This window comes from Meriones unguiculatus, chromosome 2 (assembly GCF_030254825.1).
Source record: "Meriones unguiculatus strain TT.TT164.6M chromosome 2, Bangor_MerUng_6.1, whole genome shotgun sequence".
In the NCBI taxonomy this organism is placed as follows: Eukaryota; Metazoa; Chordata; class Mammalia; order Rodentia; family Muridae; genus Meriones; species Meriones unguiculatus.
In genome coordinates, this window is record NC_083350.1 from 100,095,380 (window position 1) to 100,113,733 (window position 18,354).

The 18,354-nt window shown below is 39.1% G+C and overlaps 1 long non-coding RNA gene across 1 annotated transcript in view; it reads right to left on the reverse strand.

Annotated features, from left to right (window-relative positions):
• Window positions 1–9,559, reverse strand: part of LOC110542615 (uncharacterized) — a 94,388-nt gene extending 84,829 nt beyond the window's left edge. The window contains exons 1-3 of the long non-coding RNA XR_009589978.1: window positions 9,436–9,559; window positions 8,995–9,138; window positions 6,567–6,623 (exon numbers count right to left, since the gene is read on the reverse strand). This is a non-coding gene — a long non-coding RNA (uncharacterized LOC110542615). The remainder of the gene's footprint in view (window positions 1–6,566; window positions 6,624–8,994; window positions 9,139–9,435) is intronic.
• Between the last annotated feature and the right edge of the window lie 8,795 nt (window positions 9,560–18,354).

Here is an 18,354-nt window from a genome sequence, read left to right on the forward strand (position 1 = left end):
GAGTGTAAGATGCTCATAAATGTTAGAGGTTCGTCAGATGCTGGGTGAGTTCAAGTGGACAAGATGTCACTGCAAGCAATTATGGAATGAAGATGAGGACTATTGAAAGGATTCAAATCGTTTTAGCTCTTTGAAATCACTGGACTTTAAAAAGGTATTTTAAATGATAGCTTCTTCACTCAAATAGTTTTACTCTGTAGCAGATGCTTGTGAAACATAATCACACCATTGAATGAGAGTCACCAGGTTCTTCTTTTTCCACCAAGGATATGTGCACCTTGCAGGTAATTGCCCTGCCGCTTGGAAGCTTCACCATTCTCCATATATCCTTTAAATTAAAATTAAAAGCTGGTAACATGAAACTATTTTTGTAAATGCCACCACATGGAATTTCTTTTAAAGATCAACAGCATCATCATTCAACACGCCTAAAAACAGAATGGTATTATTCGTGCGTCACTTACAGCCTTTTCCTTATTTTTTTCTCTTTTCATCTTAATTCCTCATCCAGCCAACCAAGTAGTGGATGCAAAGGGGTTTCTCTGTAAGCTTTTGATAAAAACAGCTATAAATAGCCTATTTCTAAAGTATCTTCCTTATATTTCTTGATTCCAATTACTACGTAATGTCACTAAGTTTATGTATTTTGAATTCAAGACAGGAGATAATTCCAACTTCAGAGTAGGTCAGGGTCTTCAACCAGCTTCACTCATTGAGAATGCACTGGGAAAACTGGCTAATTGAATATTTATTATCAACTTCATGTGGCCTGTCCTTATGGCAAAATCACAGGGGCTAACTATCTTCAACCATCCACTACTCTACCCTGTGCATCCAGATGGCAGCCAGACACGAACAATTACACATGTAAGTGCCAGGCAGGGTTCACATCTAAAACTAATGTCAAAATGAAAGAACCATAGAAGTTGGGCTTAAATGAACTCCAAGCTCATACTTTGCCCTTTATCAGCATGAATACACTGTATGATTAAGCTTATGGAGCTCAGTTTGATTTTGGATACCAGTGTCCTGCTCAGCTGCTGCTATTACAGCTCACTGCAGAAGTATCTTTTTTTTTTTTTCAAAGATAAGGCCGCTTAGAGACTTGTGGCCAAAGTTTAACCATCCCTTATTTCAAAGAACAAGGAATCCGTAAGTCACAGAGAAGTTTCAAAGGCATGCATCCCTAAAAGTCAGAAAGGGTATATAACATAATGTAATATGCTCAAAATTTCCAGTAACATTTTCACATTACATATATATGTGTGTGTGTATATATATATATAAAAGTATATATATATATATATATATACTTATTCTATATTCATATCAACATATATATTAGTATAACAGGTGTAGGTTCTTCTATTCATGCATCAAGGCTACATTTTTTTAAAATATAGTTGAACAAAACTATAAATAAGAATAACCTCAAGAACTGAATGTTCATAGAGAAGATCTGATCGTTCTCTGGAAGACTGGATTTGACTTTTGTTGAAGGTGAAATATACCATAAAGAGTTAACTAGTAAAACTTCATATTAATTAAGGAGATGGCTCTTGGGTGAAGGTGAGGGTGGGGAGTGAGGAGCAAATTTTATAATAAGGAAACATGCCCTCAGATAATGGAGGAATAATCATATGCAGAGTAAAACCAGGAAGCCAGTGACATCAGTTTATCTCATCTACACTGTGGACCAAATGACGGGGTGCATCAGCATGTCACCATTGCACTTTACTCTTAGAAACAACAGATGTCCATCTGTATCAAACACAAACATTGCTTTAAAATGGTAGCTTATATCAAGAGACAAAACGTAGCTGAAGATTATCATAGTGTATATACTTGCACATTCCTTAATGACACCACTAAACATGATATAAACATTTGAAAGTCTTCAACGATGTTGAGTTCTGAATTTAAGATGTCCCCTTCCTGCTAAGTCTCCAATAGTGGTCAGTGTCTCTCCCCTCTCTTTCACCCTTCCAGTCTGGGCAGGGTATGTGCTAATTGCTCAGTCCTGCTAGGCACTGTGCTAGGCAGTGGGGCATTTAGCCCTGAGCTTGCCAGACCTACACTTTTTACTTTCTTCTTTTGTTTCACTGCTGCTTTCTTGAAGTCTTTGCCAACTTGTCAGCTGGCCATATCCACAGACACAGACACCAAAGATGAGAGAAAATTTTTTCCAGGTTCCTTTCACCTTAGTTGTTGGAAATGTCATGGGTCAAATGATCACTGCAGATAAGAGGATTTGAGGGTTATATTTCCAAGATGTGCTTCTTGGGATCCAAGAGCTTGTACTCAGGGAACAGAGCACAGGAGAAACTGTTTGAAAGGGCACTGGAAAATTGTTTTGGGTACAGGGATAATCAGAACAGATGCAAGACAAGCTTTAGTGGGGCAATGAGAAGATGGGCCTTCCGGTGTAGAATTCCTGTTTAGAAACAGGCAATGATGCAGCTAAAAAGAAGGACTGAAGCTACTTGGTAAGGGGTTTTAAAACGGTTGGCATTTTATGATCCCATTCTCTTGGCTCAAGAAAATCACTGCATGTTGAGGAAATATCAGTCCCATCGTAGAATCAGGGTGGCTAGAGGTGCCTTCATTCTCTAGGCAGACAGGGCAGTTGAGTCCAGGGGTTTTAAGGCCTGCCGTGTCTACACCTTGACTTGAGTGTCCGAAACAAATTTAAGCTATTCCAAGGGCTCGATAATATTTGCTGACTGACTAGAGAAATTAACAGAACCTGAAGAAACTGGGTGTCAAGTCCTCCCAGCTGTTTATCAGCTCTGCGACCTTGGGAGAGGTGACTGAACTTCTCAAAACCTCCCTGTCCTCATCTGCAATCAAGTGCGTGGTGACACCTCTCTACAGAGTAATTATGAAGATCAGACAACGAGAGAGACGGGCTTAGAGCCTCATCTAGCATGCAATGAATAGGTGCTAGCCATTAATAACAAGAATTAAAAGTTCTTTGACTAGTAGAATATCGTGTAAAGTCTCAGCATAGTCTAAGAAGCATTGGAAGAGGAAAGGAAGAGGACCCTTAGTGTGTGCTGTACCACAGACCTGAATGTGGGAGAGAAAGGATGCTTCTGGATAATCTGCTTAAATGGATGTTATTGAGATGACGCCTTGAAGTATATGCCGACTGACCTATCCATGCATTCTTTTAGACTGGTGTGTTGTGTGTATATAGTTTGTGTGTGTGGCTTGTGTGTGTGTGATTGTGGGTTTGTGTGTGTGTGGTTTGTGTTTCTGTGTGTAAGTGGTTTGTGTGTGTGTGTGTGTGTGTGGTATGTGTGGTTTGTGTTTGTGTGTGTATGTCGCTTTTGTGTGTGTTTGATTGTGGGTTTGTTTGTGTGTGTATGACTGTGTGTGACATGTTTAAGCCATTTCAAACATCAACAAGAAAAATACGTTCCAAGATGATATACGTACATCTATAATGTCTTTATATATATCAAAACCAGATAAATACTGTTGAAAACTTAGGGATACATGAACACACTTAGACACTTAAGAATGCTTTCTGGAGGGTATCTTTAAAAATATGTCTGATTTCCACCTCTTAAACTTCTAGTAAATTGAATTCTTCAAATACTTCCTGAAGAATCAGTATTTGAAAACTGTCTATACCAAACTGTTTCAATGTTCAAGGTTTCATAAGTACCTATGCGCCATATGTCCCTCTTCACTACCTGTGACCTTATCTCTCGGTCTCTAAGGAAACTCCTGGTCGTCTAATTTATTTCAGGATTTGCATTTGAACTGTGAACTCAATTGTCAGAAAAATGCAGAAAACCTCTGGATTTATAAATGCAAGTACACTGTGGCTAAATAATGTCAAGAAACATCAAGGGCATCAATATGTGACTTAGAGACATCACTAAGGATGCAAAGAGATTCTGTGTGCTATGGTGTGTTATTAGAAAATCATAAAGTCTAGCAACTTCAGAAGGACTCAAGGTCATTACAAGTGTATGCGTACAGGCCATCCACTAAGAAATAGATCAGGAGGAAAGAATCACTTAATCAGATTAAAAACACCATTAATACAATCTCTGCATTCCAAAGCCAACCTTTTTTAGTAAGTGGCAAACAATTCAACTTTGAACATAACCTTTATTTTCTCAAACCATTATGGTATCATTTCAAAGACCGTGCAAATTAAAATCTCTTGTGTGATCACAGACATGATCAAATACAAACGGGTAGAGAAACTTTATCATGAACCCTTGCCAACCTTCTAGACCAGTTAATTAGATGATGTCTTTGCCAGCTCTCCCTCAAGTACCACCCCCTGGCAGTTAACACTCTACAGTAATTTAACTGGGTAATATTGTTTGGGGAAAGTAAACTGAGGTAGTTTAAGGAAATACTTAATGGAATGACACAGGGAAATTTTCTCAGCCAGGAAAACGCATTTTAAGGACCCTTTGAATAACAACATTCCAAGGCCAACCCAGACCTTTTGATAATTCAGATACAAGCTCTAATGAAACAAGTTGGGGTAATTTTCATCCAGAACTCTGACAAACAGATGAGGTAAATAGCTTCAAAGTCAATACAACTTTCTTGAAGACAGGTAAGAATATTTGAACAATATTTGAACAAGACAAAAGACAATATTAGGGTAAGCAAAGGAAAAAAATAGCCTTTCAGTAACCAGCTGCACTACTATTACAATGATATTTGGAAAAGAATACCATTTACAGAAATAGAGCAAATGCCAAGATCTTTTCAAATATATGACAAGAATGGAATAATTTAATCAGATATGAGGGTCTGATTCTAATATAATAATAAAAAAAAGAAACTAATGGTGTATTGGTTCAGCAGGATTATATTCCGACTTTAAATATTCACTCACATCAAGTTAAATTGTATTTTTAATTCCTAATTAGCATTTAGAACAATACAGTTTGGAAGCAATTGACTTTGTGTAACTTGCACAGGAAAATTGATGTAAGGATTTCATTTGACTTCCATGAAAACTGATCCACTGTGTCACAACTTGAATTCCCAAAGGATTCTTTTCTGTAAAAGCTATGTGATTAACTCTGCTTGTGTGTACAGCTCCCGAAAGAATTGAAGTGCAAAGATGTTCCTGGTAATATTAACTGCGATCTCATTAAGCTGAAATATCTGCATTTACCTATTAATAAAAAATATAATATCTGCATATTTATGTACATTATTTTTAGTCTAGTTAAAATATTTAAAAATATGCACACATCAGACAGTTCCTCTGTTTTCTCAGTCTCCTCTGACTTGCAAGCCATTTTCTGTCTGCTCTTTAAACCACAGGTTATCATATTGAATACTCCTTTTTTAAAGAACCAACAAATCATCCTTAGAGTATGACAAATGAAAGCAGATACAAGCTGGAAATACTGTTTCATCTCAAGATGAACTGAGAGAAAGACAATAAGACTACTCTGAAATAACTTTTACATAAGGATAAAATGATTCCTTCATACAAGAAAACAATTACCAGCCAACATTAATAGCATCTGAAAACAGTAAGCTAGAATGAGCAATAAAAACATAGCATTTGGAGTGAGATATTAGAGAGTAGCTATTAAAGTGTCTTACTCAATTTCTATTACACCTTAAAATGAAAGTCATCAAAATGTCATTACAAGCCTTTCCCCCCATATTCTTTAGCATGAACTGAATCATTTCTGGAAATTGAGTGCTATCCAGGATTCACTTAAAATCCTCTGAAATAACAGCAAAGCAAAATACAATGTGAAATTTATGACATCGTCTATTACAATTTGAAGCGCACTCATATACGTACCAGGGTGTATTTGTCTTCAGATACCTACAATTAAATATTTGTTTATGGAAATGTCGCCTTGGAGAAGACCTGAGGCCAGAAACCCCAGGAAAGGGAGTCAGAGTTCAATTCTGCAAAGCTAAGGTTCACAAAGCACACACATAGCAGAAAAGAAAAACAAAACAAAACATCTTGTGGGGAAAAATTAATTATTTCAAAATTAATTCAAGCCACCATGCATTATTTAAGCAAGGCAACACAGAAGTAAGTTTTCAGTGCTTCTCAGCTAAAAGCTGAACGTGAGTTGAACAACTGCAATTAAACAATTAAAGCATCTTTATTCCCGCTTTTTGGAAAGCTAGGACCCTAAAGAATTTTCAAGCAGAAGAGACCTCGCTCTGGCTGAAGTTTGGTAGCTCTAACAATGAAATCTACGGGCGGAAAAGATTATTTTTGCTGACAGCCCCCCACCCCCACCCTCTATAAGGATCGACACCAAAGCAATCAGCAGCTCTCTATTCCCAAGGCTGAAAAAAAAAAAAAAAAAAAAAGGAACCTAGGAAGCAGCGTCTGATTGCACTTGGTTAACAAAAGCTAGGCAGTCTTTTGAAAATGACTAACAAAATTCTTACTGGTTCTCTTCAAACCTTACACGCTAAGAGAAAACTATTCAAAATTTAAATACTCATATTTTAGAAAACACTTTCCAATGCTTCCGGCAAGAACATGCAATGTTTGAAAAACGTTATGTAGATATATAGATATATATTTTTTTCTTTACCTTTTAGTTCGAGGAGGGCGTCACTTCTGTATCTCATTTTCCTGAGGATCGTCAGTGCTGGCCGATTTAGAATAAAAATCATTAGCATATTTTAAAAGAAGGAAGAAAACCTAAGAAGACGCTTTTAGAATGAATCTACTGGTGCTAGTGGCTATATATGCCTTTCTTTCCTGATTCCTAGTTTGCCCTTATCATCTTATTCGCAGTGTTCCCCGCAGCATCCATCAATTAGCAGATTTTAAGGGAGCAGGACTGTCTGCGGGCTCATCTGCTGATCTGCGTTCTCCGTAGACTCTGATTCACCAGGGCTCCTTTCTAACAAGGGTCTAGAAAGCAAGCGACCCGGACCATTGACTAGCACACAGAAGCTAGGTTCCTAGATATCGCCTAGACTTCGGACCCAGCAACTTTCCCTCAAGGAACCCGCCTAAGACTGCTGGACCCGAGCACAGAGCCGCCGCTCGTCTGCCTGAGTGTGCGTTAGCGCTTGGGTAAGCGATGCTCACTGGGATACGGGAGCTAGCGCCGGCTGACTTACTCGTCCTGGCGAAGGCGGGTACAGTCTAGGCGGCCCCAGCTGAGAAAGTGAGGAAGCGAAACACCCTTCCTGGCCCTCTCTGTCCACCTACTGTCTCATCATGCGACTCACAAATGAAATGCTAATAGACGCGAGGACTGATGCCAATTTCCTGCACTTTGCTCAGCGTTTCCGCGGCCCCAACACAATAAAAGATAGCTGTTTGTGGAGAATGCCTTGTTCCATACCATTAACTCCGAACAAAACATATTTTTAGTGGGACAGCGGTGTTTACTCGTAAGAACTGATGAATTGTTCTGCACCATATATCACCCGAAGACAAAGACGTTCAGCTACAGTTTTGGACATAAATCAAGGTACGTGCTCCACAATTAAAAAAAATAAATAAAAAGACTGCTTAAGTCCGTCAAACCACAGAGATTGAGGTCAGCCTGGCCATAGCAACCACAAGCAGAACTTCGGCTTCCAGAAGGACCTAGCAACCGATAAATGAGTTCAGATCTCTTTTCATCTCCACTGGTGTGAAAGCCAAAATTAAAAAGATTAGCTCACCCTGCACCCATCACCAAAGGTGCCACAATGAAAAAGTCATTTCCAGCCTTTGAATCGCATCAAATAAATAACATTCATCCTTGCCATAATGAACAACTTTCAAAGTAAATTGAATCTCCATAGCCCTGCTTTCCCTGGCCGGACAGTATTTACATAACAATATACCACAGGAAGCCCAGAATGGATCTTGTAAATGGGGAGCTGGGGATAAAAACATCTTTAGACCAGATTACTCTATGTTCAGACTACTTGGTGGTGCCTCTCATATAAACAGTGTCTTGCACCAGGAACATAAACAATGTTTTTAAATTGTGAACATTGTGAGAAATGAAAGTTCTTAGGTGCCTTTTTAAATGCCTGGACTCACCCAGTGAACTATCTTTGCTGGGCAAGAATGAAGATTAAAAAAAAAAAGAAAATCACTCACTGTCCTTAATCCAGGCTCTAGACTCATTTTATGACAAAGAATTTTCACCTGTGTGGGTCCTCGCCTCTTTGTTCATTCCAGCAATCTTTGATCCTGAAAAGCTGCTGAGTTTTTTACATGGTACTTAAAATAAAAACACATTTGCAGGCTTTCTTCTTATCATGTACCTCATTCATCATTTGCTGTTTCCTCGAAAGTATAAGACACCCTCCATTTTCATGACAATAATGTCTGTGAAGTTTTAGGAATGTCTCCACACACAGTGTTCATCTTCAGCAGTCTGAGACACGGAGTCGCCTGGTCACTAAACAATAAACTAAGGGCTAGTCTCCAAATCACATCACCTCCCAGAAACTATTGCACCCCACATATGTTTCAAATGGCGTGTATTCAAAGTAAGACAGCCAAGTCTAGGGCAAACTGCCCTAATCTTATCTCTTTGTGGAGGCTCACGTAGATATTACTATTTGAACTCCACAGGGAATCTCATTAATTTTTAAAACTCTCTGACCTCAGTACAGTTGAGAGTAAAAATAATTACAAATTAAGAATGAAAGAACATCCCTTGAATTCTGCACAGCCATATGCTCTGCCTTGCACAAAACGTTACTATCGTCAAACAGAAATTGTATCATTTTTTTACAGATATGGATTTAAACAGCATGATAAATGTCACCACACAGACATAAAAAGCAGCTCACCCTTCTTCCAGTCCTGCTCACACCTCACCTCTGAAGATCCTAGTAACACAATGCCCTGCGTGAACACAGACAGGTTCCACAAGCAAGAGACAGCAGGGAAGATGCCCTCTCAAAAAATATTTATCTATAGAGACTTCCTTTTCATCACAGATGTCTCTCTCAGTCGCAAAGATACAGAGATACAAGAATCGCATATAAACATTTTCTTACCTAAAACTTGTCGGAAGAATGGTCTTGTCATCGTGGTCACCTCCTCTGGTCCCCCCTCTTGCCATCATGGGAATTGGCTCGGATATGTTGATTATTTTTCTGTGCTTCAGTTACAGCTGTGACACTCATCTGTCTGCATTAAACCTATGAAGGGAAATGAGAGAGGGAGGGAGGGTGTCAGAAAGAGAAAGAAAGAGAGTTAGAGAGAGAAGAGAGAGCACTACAGAGAGACTGAGAGAAAGAAAGGGCGAGCACGACTGCTGACTTGAGACTAAGAACCTAAAACCCCTCGCCAAGTGAAGCCTGAACAAAAATGATCAAAGCTTTGTCCTTCATCAACAGAGTAGACAGCTTTCTCTCTCTCTCTCTCTCTCTCTCTCTCTCTCTCTCTCTCTCTCTCTCTCTCCTCTGAAAAGTAGGACTGTCATTGGGGAGTCTCACCAGGAAGGCGCAGACAGAGGCAGACCTTCTCCAGAGTGCTGGCTTTGCCCAGCAGTCCGTGCAGAATACAGGTACCTATTGTTCCAGAGACAGATATGTAGCCAGCCAGTCCGCCTCTGACAGATCTCAGCAAACCAGCGAGCCTGCCTTCATTTTAACTCCTTCTTTCCTAGTGCCTTTTGCTGACAAGGATGGGTCTTCTCATCACCCATGAGAAATAGATGGGGCTGAGGCAGATGATCTCATGGCGGGAACTAAGCTTCCATCCCTTACAAAGAGGGGCTTAAGCTACTGGTCCTGAAATGTTGCATTTGAAGGTAAATGCCTTCTTTTTCTGGGAAGAAATGAAGTGTTAGACTCGAAGAGGAAGACTTAGTGCATAAGGGCAAACCTGGATGCGCAGTGTGAGCAGGGCTGCCAAATCAGTAAGGAAGGAAGATCGGAAACCAAGGTTATTTCAAATACCCTGACAGTGAATGTGTGTGTCCCACACAGACGGAGTCCTCTAAACCAAAAGGGCCCCATCTTGGGCATAGGGATAAAACCCACTTCAAACATTCTCTATAAAAAGCCATCCTACTAAAGCCACCCTACTAAACCGGTTTCCTAGGGATTGAACTCTCTTTGGTCCCCCTGTCCCATATATATGAGTCATACATATATATATGTGTGTGTGTGTGTGTGTGTGTGTGTGTGTGTACTCTGCTGCTTTCTCAAGAATCCCCTAAATGTCTCTCTTCTCCAGTTCCTCACCAATGCCTACAAATTACAGAAGCTCTGAGAAAAATGGCTTATTCACCATTCTTATTGGTGTGTCTGAAGATCAAGATAGAAAATTCCTGGACCTCCACAGACCACACTGTGTCTAGTTTTCATCTCTGTGTATTTGCTGAATGTTTTTCTTTTATAGGATGTAAAAGGAGGCTTTTTGGTTGCTTTTGGTTGTATGATAATAACGAAAAACAGGGAATAGAAAGTAGCTTGTCATTGAGGTAAGACAAGAGGTGAACCAGAAAAGACTCACTGAGTGCACTTTACTTTCCCTAGAATGAACAGCATTAATTGTAGCCAGGGTTTCCCCAAGGGAAACTGTGCATATTCTGAAATTGTAGGTGTGCTGCAGAAAGCAGAGATGGTTACGAAATTCCTTTGTAAAATCCACACTCAGGCATCACTTTACAAAGCCAGAGGGTAAATACTCAAAGCAATAGAAGGAGGTTTAGTCATGCATGGCTGTTAATGGTAATGAGACATGTAGAACACAGCTATGTACTGCCGAACAGTTTCACCCAAGCAGTTAGGTTGGCTTTATTTATTTTTTAAAAGCAAACTAGTCCTAGATTACATCGGGGTGTTTCAGAAAACTCTGCATGGGGTTGGGTGGGGGTCATTAAAGCATACAGTGTCTCTAGTCCTGAATTTCAGCATTTTGAAACCATTTCAAGTCATGCTGGTTTAACGAGGACTCTAACCAATTAATTCAGGCTTTAGAAACCCAGAAGTTAAGATTGCTTAACTTAGTGACATCTGAAAAGGCCGCGTTGTGCTCTCTGATCAGGGGGAGGGGGTTGGGGACTTCTATTAGACTCAAGATGTCAACTGACTCCACCTGAGCAAAGAGAAAAAGTATAAACTCTTTCCAAATGGACCTGACTTAATGTATAAGCAGAAAGAGAACAAGAGGATCTTGTAGCTCACTTTTTCCCTATGCATAATCAGATTTCACACATATACATACCCATTTTAAAGGACATGCTCTCTGTTAATGGACAGCTTTGTTTGTTATGACTGTCTTAATAGCAAACTAGCATAAGCCCATCCAATGAAAACAATGATAATAAAATATAGCACGTTCTACAGAAGAGCCCTGGGTCTCAGTAGAGGTGACCGAATCAATTCCTAGCCCCTGAGGCTACAGTGTCAAGGGGGCATGTAGCCTCTCACTCCTCAGCACATGAGAAGACTTAAGAGTAAGTGTGTTTAATTAGAGTATTATCCAGACCCCATCCGGATGTTATCTTTTATGCCCCACCCCTTTTGATCTTTCTGCTCCACTTCTGTCCTCTTCAGAAAACTGAGCTTTGGTGTGCCAAATTGGTTGTAAATATTCAGCTCTTAACATGTTTGAACACAGAGAGTTCTCAAAGTCAGATCACGTCATTTTCTGGGTGCACATGAAGAGGGCTATCAGTGTTAATGAGAGTCATGTGCACAGAGAAACACAAACAGGCACACTGAGGAGAATGTATACATACCTGTGTCTGCCCTGCATGAGTGGATTTCAGTATTTGTTCAGGACACGCCTTTTTCTGGGCTTTGGAGTAGGGAAAAGATCTTACTTGTTTTTCTTTCATGAAGTTCCTACTACAACGCCTCTGTCATCCTACACTACAACAATATAGGTCTAAGCTTATAATTCACACTGGCTCCCAATTTGAGAAATAAGTCCCTTCAAGTAAGAGTCCAGGATATGCCAACAGTTTTCCAGAAGGAAAATCTGATGCTCCTATGCTGGGTTTATGAAGTCCAAACACAGGAGACTGAGAGGCCCTTACCCTTCACAGCAGCCAAGAGTCCTCTGGTGTTCCCTGGGCATTTAACCCTTTTTATCTATATAGCTTGATCTAAGAGACCCAAAATGGAGTTTCCCAGAAGAGATGTGGAAGGAAATATAATGTCTCCATTATATTAGGGACTATTCCAATTTGTTAATAACTCCCCGTAAGACATGCCACAGTCTCATTCAGTTATTCACCCCCACAATAAGCCCCATGCTGGTGTAGCTTCTGAGGGACCCTTCAGGAGCCCTTTAAGTAACCCAAGTGCAGTCAAGTTAAAAACAGTCTCTCCACCAAATCAAGCACTATCTAAGTTCTCCATGCAGCTACTAGATACTCAGAAAATTACCTCCGTGCGCAATCTGCAAGTGGCTCAGATTACATATTAAAATTCTAATTAAAAGTCTCTGTCTTATCTACATTGGCTGATTTGAGATTACAGAGTAAATTCTGATCTGGAGTGAAAACTTGTGAGGAATGGTGATTTCTGATGGGTGCACGATAGTGGCAGAATTACAGAGATTTTGCAAAAGGAAGAAAATTAAAGCAATGGACAAATTTTGAGAATCTCTTAAGACCATGACAACTTAGTGTCATGAAGATACCCTGGCGACTTCCACTCCCCAGAACTTTACTCTCCTAAAAGTTAGTGAAGAGTAGTTAGGAAAGCTAACAGTTCCTCAAGACACAAGGGGGAAGTATTGGCATGAATGACATTCAAAGTGGAAAAAAAAATCTAAACATCTGACTATGCACTTCAGAGAACATGTAATAAAGTATGGACCAAGGCATTGCAGAATTTCAGATCTAGAATACAATATAAGCTGTTTACCTGGTGAATACCTAGGTGGGTAAATACAGCATGTTCCTGGGACCTTTGTTTTAAAAGGTCATGGATAATTTAATGGGAAACATTAGGAGGTACTCGACACCCTCCAAAGTGTGCAGTCTCTCTACTAGGAACAAATTTACACATTTTTTGCCTTGTTGTTCTTTCACTATCCCACAATTTGGTCTACTTTGTGGCCTACCTCATCTATTCCCTGCCATATAGTTTAAATGTGATAACTACTTGGCTTTAGAAAAGCCCTGTGAGATATTTTTATTCATCAGTTAGTAAGCAGTAGGACGCTTTGAAATAATGGCAGAGCACTCTGCCTTCCTTATTCTACCGTAGCTGCTGGAAGTCAAGTCTGAGAACACACACACAGGGAAGGGAATGTTAATATTTTGAGTGGCAGCAAAAGGAAAGCATTTGCACTGTAGCATGTGTAAATGAAACGATATGTTGTTCTGTGTTCCTGTAAATGTGCTCCCAAGTTCTCTCAGACTTCCTGCACAATGAATAAGAAGTCAGCATAAAACTGACTGATGAGAGTTGATACCCAACACAAAAGCATTTCACAGAAGTTAGGAAACTCCCACAAGGGGATTAGGCAAGGAGGAAAGAAAATGCAAAAAATTTCCTTTGCAACTTCATATAATCCTTAAAAAAAAAAAAAAGAAAGAAAGACAAACAACAACAACAAACCCAGAACATTCTAGAACAAATGTTTCCTTCAGGAATTCTGGTTTGGGGAGTTTTTCTTAATAGGTAACCAGTATTCTCTAGTCAGGTCTTTGAGTGAAATAGGACCTACCTGGCTTCTCCGAGAAAGAGCTGTACAGCAACTGGTCGTGTCCTGATAGAGAAGGAGCCTCACAGAGTGTGCTCCACTCTGGTGTTTCTGTTCTACACTATCTTCCCCACCCTTTGCTAAAAGTCACAATAAGGCATGATTTATTAATACGGCAAAGTCATTACAATCCGAACCAAAATGTTATTGGACCTTTCCCTAGCCACTGCTGCTTAAGGAAGTCTTTAAAAAACAATTTAGTTTCCTTCCACCCAGTCAAGTTTTCTCCACAGATAATTGACTTTCATTATATGCACAAAAAGCATCAGTGAAGTCAGTATGCATGAGGCATTTAGATATTTCCAAATGAAAGGAAGTCTGAATTTATGTCTGGGGTGCCCAGATACACTCTCACTGGAGTCTGTGTAACTGGTCATTAGCACTCCACTAATGTAAGAGAAAGTACCCATGGAAACTGGAAAGGCCACAGCAACAGCCAGGTTAGTCATTAGTAGTAAGAGAACTATTTTGACCAAGTCGCTTAGAGAGCCATGAGTCCTCCTTGAAAATCATGCTGACTTTTCTGCAGTCTCCATCCTAGAAAAGTTCTGTCTTGCTCTCTGTTTTTTGTTTCCTGAATACCCGTTGGGGATGGTAGAGCTTATCTCAGGATACTGTCGTCATATAAAGTGTGTTTGAGATGCCAATGTGTGATGGTTAATTTTCCATAAGTACCTTGAAACATTAGATTAGCAATGTTAATAATCTTCTAAATAAAGCATGACAATATGAAATCAATCAATTACCACATACATCAGTCTCTGACATTTCACCACTGTAGTAAAATTGCCACAAAGTTTAAAAAAAACAAGTTACTATTATTGAAAATTAAACATATGAAATAGTACTCAATTGCAAACATTGGAGAAATGATTCTAAAATACATTCTACTTACTTGAATGTCTATCCTCTTCTGAATTAAGTACGTATTCTACAAGTTGAAAATTTTCACTTTTTGAGAACTTTTCCATGTCCTCTTGACCCCATGGTCCCTCTTCCACTGCTGAACCATTATCGAATAGAACAAAAAAGCCATATTTGAATAACAATTAGGTACTTTATGAAAGATGTTAAACTCTTGAGCACTGACTTCTATTCGGAAACTGCTTCAAACCACAGGTGCCTGCTGCTGTCCATTGTCACATTAGTGTCATCAGAGCTGTGTGGTCACAATTCCATCAGGTTCGTACCCTCTTCCAGGACACACAGTAGGAAGAGAAGCACTTCTCCGTCAGTGACTTTCCACTGGATGGGGAGGAGAGGGTTAGCAGTGTCCGACACAAGATCAAAGCTTGATATGCAGTGGGAGGAAACAGCTTTCTGAGTTAAATTTGGGTGCCAGACCTTTATTCCTCAATGAGTACACCAAAACAAAAGACAGACCAGAACAGACTTTATGGAGTCCATAAAGACACTGCAAATCAAAAGAAAAAGAAGAGCAGGTGAGAAAAGAAAAGAAAATGGATGTTCTAGGCAAATGAGTTTCTTCTTTCAATCCGCACCATGCTCTGAGCCCCTCGGTGCTCCCTGCGGACCACCGTAGATCCTCTTCCCGTTGAATTCTCACTGTTCCCGAACACAGGACACTTAATGAAGCGGAGGTCAAGCTGCGTGGACTTGGTTTTTACGGCGACAACAAATCAGAAATGATAGCATCGTAGAGATTTATGAATTTTTTAGCCCCATAGCCACAAACATCAGACATTTACTTTATAAAGAGAGCTTTTAGATCCTTCTTGCAGTTTCCATAGTGATTTCATTTTTTTTCCCTTTTATCACAGATTGGCCGAAGCGCTGCTGCCCTTTGTGCGTTAAAAGGCTTGTGCTACCAACTGTCGATATAAAAGGTAGCTGAGGCAGGGACGTAGTACATACTGCCAAAAATAATTGAAACAGAGACACGTTGCTGGAAGGTTCCAGAAGATTTTTTATTTCTGTATCAATGTGATAGCACAGTAGAAAAATAATTTTGCCTGAACTCTCATAATTACTGTGAGTTAAATGTAGTTATGTTTTATGCAGTGTACCATACTTATATTAAAACACTCATCATACAAACCATAATCCCTTCATAAAAGGCTTTAATATCGCTTACAGGGTTCTGAGTGTCTGGGCTTGTTAAACATAAAAGTTCACAATGAAAACATTTCATTTTATTTAGTTTAGTTTTACAGCAGTGTGTAATCCAGAACTGATTCTTCTCTTTTATTTCTCAGTTTACTTATTTTATGTGCATCATTTTTTCCTAATTCTTTTAAAACACATAAAAATTTTCTAATCAGGGCACATTACCTGCTCCTAGTCCAACAGCCAAAATCTGTGCAAGAAATCAAACACTGCTCTTAGGCATCCATTACAGGAAAAAGTCAGCCATTAATGAGTCCCCCTTCTCATTTCATGTGCTTCTTCTTTCTGTTAAAATGGAGTATTTAAATAAATTATAAATAAAACACTGACTTTTCTTCTAGTCCTCATCATATCTAATAATGTGGGTACTGAATAATCATAGTAAGAGGTTGCTATACTCCCAAGGGAAATGTCTGCTTTCTAACTACTTATTAAATATATTGAATTCTTGTCACAGAGTTGTAGTTGTATGACAAGTAAACTTTAGCTTCAAAAAAATACCTTTTCAGATCATGAGAAAATGAATACCACTGTCGATTATTACTGTAGTGAGTGTTTTTATCTCTATATATTACTGTGTGGAGATGGCAATCAATATAAGAATAATTGTCACTTAAGAAAAAAAAAACATTTCTATGAATGTAGTAAAGATACATGTTATTATATGCTTTATACTAAAAACTAATTTCTATATAGATATAGAGACCCACAGGTTTCACTTTATGGTTATTACAACCTATACTTTATTCCACCTCATACTTTCTTTTGTTAAAATCTCTAAGGAATGTTCAGCCTAAATTGGCTAGCTAATATCTGAGTTCTTAGAGTTAACAAAATTATGTACTATAGTAAGATTAGTAATACTCTTTTTTTTTTAAAACTTTACTATCATCCTGGTTTTTAAATTTTACTATCATCCTAGAAAATCAGTACGAAATGGAGTTTGAAATAAAAAATAGGGGCTGACATGTACTGTGAGGATTCTAAGACACAGTAGGGCAGGTGGAGATGGCCAAAAGACTCTATTTTGGCAAAATTATTTGAAGGTCAAAAGGTACTGTTTTCCTATACTTTGACAAGGAGCATAGTTTTATGAAATGCAAAGTAATAATTTACACTGAAATCTTATATCAATCTACAAGGTACTTCTAAACTTCTTAGGGTCTAAAACCAGACCCTAAGAAGTACTAGAATCTATCATCTAAACTCTTAGTTCAGTCATTGAAATTCTTAAACTCATTACATGGCTGACACTTTGGCAAGATAGGAACATGTTTCTTGGGTAAAATATGCCACCCTTGCATTCAAAGAACTTGCGATTTGAGTAGGAGATGCTTTGGTGATAGAAAATTAGTTAGCCAATAAAACATTCCTGTTTTTAATTTCCAATTAGGGAAAAATAGCAATGTCTTTGAAGCAGACATCTGTAATCTGAGATGTGGGTTGTGTGGGAGAAATGTTCCAGACAGAGCAAGATCATTCTGTGTCTGAAAGACGAGAAGAACCCTGTCGTGGATGCAGTGAGATAAGTAAGGTGATGGTTAGAGAAACAAAAACTAAGGCACAGCTCAATTTTGTGCCAGCTGCAAGGGACTATGTTTGAAGGGTTTTAAACAGGGGGAAGATACAATCAAAATTTAATTTTAATAATAATCTTACATCCCCTGTGAAAACTAGACTAGAGCAAGATGATTGTAGAACCAAGAAGATAAGTGCAGAGGTAACTATTTGAGCCAGTGAAAGGTACTAAGGGCCAAGATGGAGGACTGCTGTCAAGACAATGAAGATAGGATTGAAGAGAGAGTGGTAGAGCTGTCTGTATGTGGGGTAGGGCAGACTGTGGCTGATGGGGCTGGTTTTGAATGGGGCTGTGATAGTGACAGGTGAAGAATACAGAGGGAAAAATGATGGTCTGGGTTGAACATGCAAGTCTGTATAATGTCAACATAGAAAAAGCATATAGAGAAACTTTTTTTCTTTTTTGAAAAAAAAAGATTCAAACACAGAAACTGCACAGAATGTAGAGAACAAGTTAAAAGCTGGAGATCTTAGACAGCCAACATTTAAAGGTAGACAAAGAGGCAGTGAAGAAAGAGTGACTGTGGAGCCTCAGAAACTCATGAAAGAGGCCATCTCAGGAGGTGGTCCACTGTGTGTATCATTGCTGGAGGTCAAGGAAGAAGAGAAAGCAGTCCTCTGGGCTAAGACATGTGGAATTCACAGGTGCCTACACAGGATGTTAGAAGTAGCAGTTCCATCTTAAACAGGCTGAGAGAGAAAACTTGGAAGTAAGAAAGCAGAGAATCTATGTCCTGTAGCTATTTGAAAAGTTTGGTCATGAAAGACCGCAGATTATCCAGGAGCTGTGGGGGACATGGTAAGTTCCTGTGTTTGTGTCCAAGGGACAATCTTTTTTTTTCCCCAAAGCATATAAGTGATGACAAGATACAGCTATCTATGAAAAGGGTATTTACTAAGAAATACGTGGTATTTACTAAGAAAGAGAGGATAAAGGAACAATAAAATCCTTGGCAAGGCAAGGAGAGATGGGATATGGA